We start from the raw sequence: 7,069 nt of genomic DNA on the forward strand, positions 1-7,069 counted from the left end.
CAGTATAATATACAACCCAAGATTAATCATCCCTCGATATCTTATTTCTTAACACCACCATTTTCTAACAATGAGCAACTTCAAATTAGTTTTCCAGCAATGAACCAAAACAATGAGAAACGATAGCAAACATGTGGAGATTGTTTTGAAGAGAGAGGAGGAGAGAGAGAGAGAGGGAGGAGACTGTTTTGCAGAAAGAGAGTTAATTGGAAAGGAGAAGATGGAGGGAGGGAGGAGAGAATTTTGCAAGGAGAGATAAAGAGGAGAAGTGAGAAGTGAGAAGTTTGAGGGAGAAGGGCTCAGGTCTCTAAAAGTAGCTATTCAATCATTAAGTACAGTCTAAGTGGCCTTTCTTTTCTGCTTTCTTTTATGTCTAAAATCCAAACACACAGATCATCGCTAGATTGAAATATGATGGTGATCTGTAATTCGTGCTGTTTACATGTCTCCTGAAAAATTCAACTAGCAAGTAGCAAGACAATCTCCTCTTCGTGAACAAAAACGACTATGACTACACATGTGACATACTTTTGAAGATAATTTTTGGAGCAAAAACAGATAAATTACAGCCTGAAGATTGCTTATGAGATGAGAAATCATTAGCCTTCTCACATCAATCAAGATCAAGCTTAGGCGAGGCCTCGGCAAAACTTGCATTTTTATCAATGGAAATAAGAGCTTTAGAAGCACAACAATACTTAGCCAGCCCAAATCCATCACCTGAAGAAAGATCGTTAGCACTCTTACATCTATCTGCTGAAGAAAGATTTGTTGCACTCGTCCACAGCTCCCCATTTCCCTTTTCCTAGTACTCCCTTTTTCTTCTAGAGTCCCTTTGGATGCACCAAGAAGTGGGAAAATCAAAGTAAAAGGACACATTTTCCATTTCCTGTTTGGTTGCATTTACTATTCACAAGCATTCCTTGTCGACTGTAAATTTCCAAATGCAAACTGTTTTGTACTCGTGGACTTTCCTCTCACATCACGAGAAAAGGGAAAGTAAAGAAATGGGAGTCTATATTCCTTTCAGACCCCTAGTGACTTGAGAAAAGGGAAAGTAAAGAAATGGGAATCTATATTCCTTCGAGCAGAAATCAATTCCAAACAAAGCACCTTTTGGTATCCCTTTTGCCCTTCCAAGACACCCAAAATTTCAGTTTGTCAAATCTTCTGATATTTTAAGTTTTTTAATATAAATTAATTATTATTAAATTTTAAATAAAATAAATATTTAATGAGCATTCACTAAAAGTACCATCTTAAATTTCCATTGTTTGCATATGTTTTCATGAATTTTATAGGATTTTCATTGAAATATCTTACCAAAACTGATATGTTTTTTTGGTCGTTTTGTATCAATTTCGGTGAAAATTTATAACCACGGTCGTCACTCTTTCAGAAGAATGGGTACGACCTACAATATATGCAGATTGGACTAATAAAATTTAGGTAAATCCTAGGAAGCACGGGTACTCTCCCGGAGCTCCCGTACCTGTACCCGACACGCATGGGATGCGGATACATTCGGGTACGCCCCGAGTACGTACCCCAATTTGTTTTTTAAAAAACTCCCAATTTTGGTTGTTGGGTGCGTGTCGAGAAGGCACCCACGCGTACCCGACACCTCCTGCTTCTCTTCTCTGGTTTAAATCCTTCCTGTGCTTATTCTCTCCCCTCTCCTGTACTTAGTATTTACATTTAAACCATTTAAGTAAATGTCCATTTACTTAAGATTTACATGTAAATAATGGAATACCCCCAATTTGGATTTATTAAAAATAGTTTCAAGACCTAAATCTAGAAGGGAAAAAAGTCAACTCTCCTGTTCTAGTATAAAATCCGAAGAAAAAGGGTCGGGTTAAAATTTTAACTTTCTTAACTTCCAAACGGTGAGGTATTTTTCAAATTTTAAAAATTCAAAAAATCTATCATGTCCAAACATTATTAAATCCCAAAAGTCTGGTATAAAAAATCTCATAATTTAGTCTCTAAGACTTTTTTTTCTAATGAATGATGCATTAATGCCTCATATTATGGAACTTAATCACTTATGAAATGAAGAGTAATATTCGAATTTCTCATTTTGGTGATGTTATTGTTATTTGATTGCTCTCTAATTATTATTTTTAAATTTTTTATAAATATATAATAAAATATTAAAATATATTATTATATTCAGCGTACCCGAACGTACCCACACCCAGGTTTTTTGGAAAATCACGTACCCACGTACCCGTGTCGTAACCGCACCCCGTACCCGTGTCGTAACCGCACCCGTGCTTCATGGAGCAACACAATTAAGCACAATACTTGCTAAGTTATTATACATCATGGTAATCAAGATAAATATAGAAAGAAGTTCGACCCATTAGCCAAATCAAGCTTAATTAGTTATTGCATCAATATATCTTGAACTTACTTTTTTAATAATTATTTAAATAACTATGGACATAGATTAGACAGCCCACATGAAAAGAAGTGTCAGTGTAAAAGGCAAAATAGTTGCCTACTAAAACAGATAATAATGTTCAACAATGTAATGATTTAAATAGAACAAAGCACAATTAAAATCAATCACATATCATCCATAAGGAACCAAGAAAAAGTCGATATCCATAAGAAAGCATCAGCTATACGAAAGCATCATAATAACAAGAGGAATGATAGATGCAAGGGCCCTCTTTATGCAAGGGTTAAAGAAGGGCCCTTGAATAGATCCACGTCATTAAGTGCAACCAAATTCAATTTCTCAACCGACTTTGAAAATGACGTGGATCTATTCAAGGGCCCTTCTCCGGCCCTTGCATAAATAGAGCCCTTGCATCTATCATTCCTCTAATAACAATCAAAGTTTATGCAGCATAAATAACATAGGCATACAATGCAAAAACATCTACCTCAGGGTTGAAGAAATCCACATAATTAAAAAAAAAAAAAAAGTTTGTAAACTGCCATAAACAAAAGACAACCCATACATCAAAGGAGGCATTGCTTCAACAAGAGCATCCTCTTCTGGTGTGGTGCCCTCATGAAAACTTGCCTCCAACCCACATCTTGGAACAACTTCACGCCATTCACCCACTCTTCCTCACTCACTTCTTCCATATCATTCAAAACATCCATGCAATTGCCAATAGAGTTAGAACCAAGGTTGCCAGAGCGGGAATCGAAAGCGGGAATCGAAACGGGAATCGAAGGCTCCCGGGGAAGAATCCTGCTTCCTTGGTTAGAACCCTGCTCTAGATTCGAGGTTCCAGATGTGGCTGAGGATTGAGCATTGAAGCAGGTGACCCTAGCTCTATTAGCATCTTCCAAGCTCTTAAGGCTTCCATTAAAATCCATACTCTTACTCCCTCTACGAAGAGCGGTGGTGTCCTATCGCGTCTATGAAGACAAGACCCCACAGGAGAATCATTGTTGGTTGCAGTTGCATTGATATCATCATTCTGGATTTCATCCGCATTCGCTTTCTCATTAGCTGCTCCAATTTCTACAATTGCATGAGCATCAACATCATCAGCTGATATTAGTGGGTCTTCACTATTTCGAATACCTAATTCCTCTATAACGGTGTCACCATATATGATTTGCAATTCCCCCCAACAAGGACATCCAAATTTCTTAAATCTCAAAGCAGTTGGATTTTCCTGAAATTATAAATCAATCAATCATTTTACCATAAAAAAGTAAACTCAGCAAGTCCAGCTTCTCAAATTAAAAAATAAATGTTACCTGAATGTATGTATCCCACACCGAGGCCTCTGCAGTCACGGTCTTGGTGATTGGGTGCCAACAAAATCCTGGACCTCAAGAAGCTTCTTGAATTCCCGATAATCTCTCCTAAGTTTCTGAAATTTGTTCTTAAACTGTAATGGTGTATAGTTATGGCCGGTCTTATCAGAAAACTTCTTCCTTATATTCCAAGACCTCTTTGTAAACATCGTTGTGCACCTATTTCCCTTCTTCACCTCTTCTACCATTAGATCTATAAAAATATATGTATCCCTCAGAGTCCATCTTGCTGACTCTTGTTCTTGAGAATATTGTCTACCATCCCTACTAACAGCGGTGGGCTGGTTACCCGCCATCTAAAATGCAATTAAGAAATGATTCCTAAGAGCTTAAAGCAAGATGAGTATACAGTCAAAAGTTCTATAACATGACCAAAGCATCCAAATGTAACTAGCATGATATAATCATAATTTTATAATCTCTAAAATAACTACCATGGCTCAGCTAAAAGAGATATGGAAATATATACATGTTACCATGATGAAACTTTAACAATGGCCTTCTAAAGGTCAGTAAAGAACCTAAGTACGAGAATCCTACATAAAGGTCTCAAAGAATCCTCCAAATGGATCCAAGTAAATTGAGACAAAAAAAAGGCCACACTCCACACCATAGAGAATTTTGATCCACATTGGCTGGTAGTGGCAGGCAACACAAACCCACGGTTATCATTAATGTGGTAGTCCACAAATAGAGCATCACACATTGATAAAAGAACCCTTCCCCTTGTTAAGAACATTGGCAGGGATATGCTCTATGGACAATTTACAGGCAAGATAGAAGGCATTTTGTGAGAATCCTATGTAATGCATAGAAGCTGCTGAGGTTTCTCTGAAAAGTTCATTTGAAATTACACTAGTGACATCTTTGGATGTAAAGTGGAGGATTTTAACTTTTCAGACTTAGTTCATATTACAAATTACATGTTTAGTTCAGTATAAGATGTTTTTGTCGGAGTAGCACATAGCCCCAAATAATTTGAATAAAAAATTGTCTCTAATTGTTGCTCGAATAGAAGTATTTACTTTAAAATAGACAGGAGCGTTTTGAATAAAAAATGTCTCTAGTTGTTGCTCCAACAGAAGTATTTGCTTTAAAATAGACAGAATAGCATTCCTTGCCAAATGTTAAACAGATTCAAGCTTCTTATTTTTATTTTACCGATATTTCCTGGGCTAGTCACCCTTTTACCCTAACTTTATTCTTGAGGCTGTTTTCATAGATAGATGGTTAGTTTGGACCCTAGTGTTCTATCTATCATTAATTTCATATTGTAACTGGACCTTATATGTTTTGCTGCTTATATTTATACATTTGATATCTTTGGCGTGAACCCTTTTTGCAAATGATGCTTGGAAAGAATTATGTCCATTGATGAATTATCTCAATGGTTAACTTACAAGTAAAACTCTAATACTATTAGATTGTCTTTGAACGCTCAATCTGATTTTTTGGACTGTTAGTGCTCCTTTCCTTGAAGGCTTGACCCACCAAGCTCCTAAAAGTACTCCAGAATAACCCGCAAACCCTTGGGTTCGTAACATGAATTAAAATAGTCAACAAAACCCTAAGAATTATAATCGCCGGTCAAACCATATTCATGTTTTCAATCATTCCAAAAAAAAAAAAAAAAACCATGTTCATGTTTACTCTGCTTTTAATTGAAGAAACATGATGCTCTGATGTATCTGCCAACGACTAATAATCACCTCAATCAGCGTTAAGACCATCTGATTGATCAAGCTCATGGGTTTGCCAACTCTAATTTTAATTATCTTTCTAACCTTGGCGCAGCCAATAGACACATTCATAACCAATAGCCATCATCTATGTGCAACACGCCTCTTTGTTTACTTAAGAGCTCGTCCAAGTCAGGAATAACAAATTAAGAGAGATAACATAGCCTGTAGGGGATGCCTGATAGCCTCTTATTATTTGTTGGCTAAATCGCTAAACAGAAAGTATATTGGCAAATATCTTAACAATCCATCTGAGAGAATTAGAAAAATAAAAAGAAACTTCTTCAAAAATAAAAAATAAAATTGCAGTACTTCACTTAACACTACCTCGCTCGGCACTACAAGGATTTTGCTCGGGTTTTTTGGTATCCGTGTGTGTATGCATTGAATCATAAACACAGAATTGTCCCATTATTGACTTTGTGCTAGTATTTCCTAGTTGAATTGAAACCATATTTAAGATGGAAAAAACAGTAGAGCTTTGTGAATTACATTATATTACAGAAGAACGAAATATCAAATATAGATGAGATAGCGGGAAGAAGATAAATCAAGAAGAATTTTAACACTAGCTAGCAGATACTTGGAAATCAAATTGAATAAAATAGACTAAGATACCAGCTTTGCAGAGAGAAGATTATGGCACTCCTCTTTTAAGGACGATAGGTTTTCTTGAATTTTCTTTATCCGAGAAACAAGCTTCGACGGATTTGCCTGCGAATTCAGTGTTTCGATACTGAAATGTCAAAATCCATAATAAAAGCGGCAAATTGGAGGAACCATAGAAAAAGATGAAGAGAAAGAAATATCTAGTGCAGGGTCTCTGAGAAGAAGAGTGGGAATGGATAAAACCCTAGAAGAATGATCTAAACAGAGAAAACCTATAAGGAGCGGTGCTTGATTTGTAGTGGGAAATGAGAGAGAGAGAGAGAGAGAGGTGTTGTCGAGTCTTTGTTGAAGGAGGGTGAGGTCATAGTTGGCTTTCGTTAAAAGCTGCACCAAATCTCCCCCATCTCTCTCTAACCGCCCCACGGTGGAGAGCCTTAGGGCGGTTAGAGAGTCTTTGGATCATCTAAACAATGTGGGCCCGTATCCGAATCCAAACACTACCAAGTGGGCGCACATTGTTTGGATGATCCAAAGCATTCATTTGATGGGGTGTGCCCAAAAAATCAGCTCTATCGGATTATCCTAACCCTTCAATCTGTGGACGAACCGTCAACTGGGGCCCACCTTATACAAATTGAAAGTACATGTGGTGTAGATGTGTTAGGAGAACTAGAGTGGGTGTAAATGTAATTTCCCCTTATATTAAATAAAAGAAAACATTTCCTACACATATGTGTAGATAAGTTCTCTACACACTAGCTTAAAATACAGTGGGTGCCACATTATTTGGGTGATCCAAACCATTCATTTTTAAGGCCCTCGGTGTCCACAAAAAATCAGATCCATAGGATCATCCTAACCATTCGAACTGTGGAGGCAAAAAATGGACTAATTTGTGAAGGTTTAAAGACATCCATTTTACCTCCACA

General features: G+C 36.9%; 1 long non-coding RNA gene across 1 annotated transcript; it reads right to left on the reverse strand.

The window, feature by feature from the left end:
• Positions 1-2,877: 2,877 nt before the first annotated feature.
• LOC143849999 (uncharacterized) lies at positions 2,878-6,423 on the reverse strand. The gene is made up of 3 exons (XR_013235930.1): positions 6,150-6,423; positions 3,733-4,088; positions 2,878-3,647 (listed from the first exon to the last, which is right to left on the reverse strand). It is a non-coding gene; the product is annotated as an uncharacterized LOC143849999 (long non-coding RNA).
• Positions 6,424-7,069: the final 646 nt, after the last annotated feature.

This window comes from Tasmannia lanceolata, unplaced genomic scaffold (genome assembly GCF_043159265.1).
Source record: "Tasmannia lanceolata isolate RefF3 unplaced genomic scaffold, GAP_Taslan_0.1 ptg000018l, whole genome shotgun sequence".
Taxonomy (NCBI): Eukaryota; Viridiplantae; Streptophyta; class Magnoliopsida; order Canellales; family Winteraceae; genus Tasmannia; species Tasmannia lanceolata.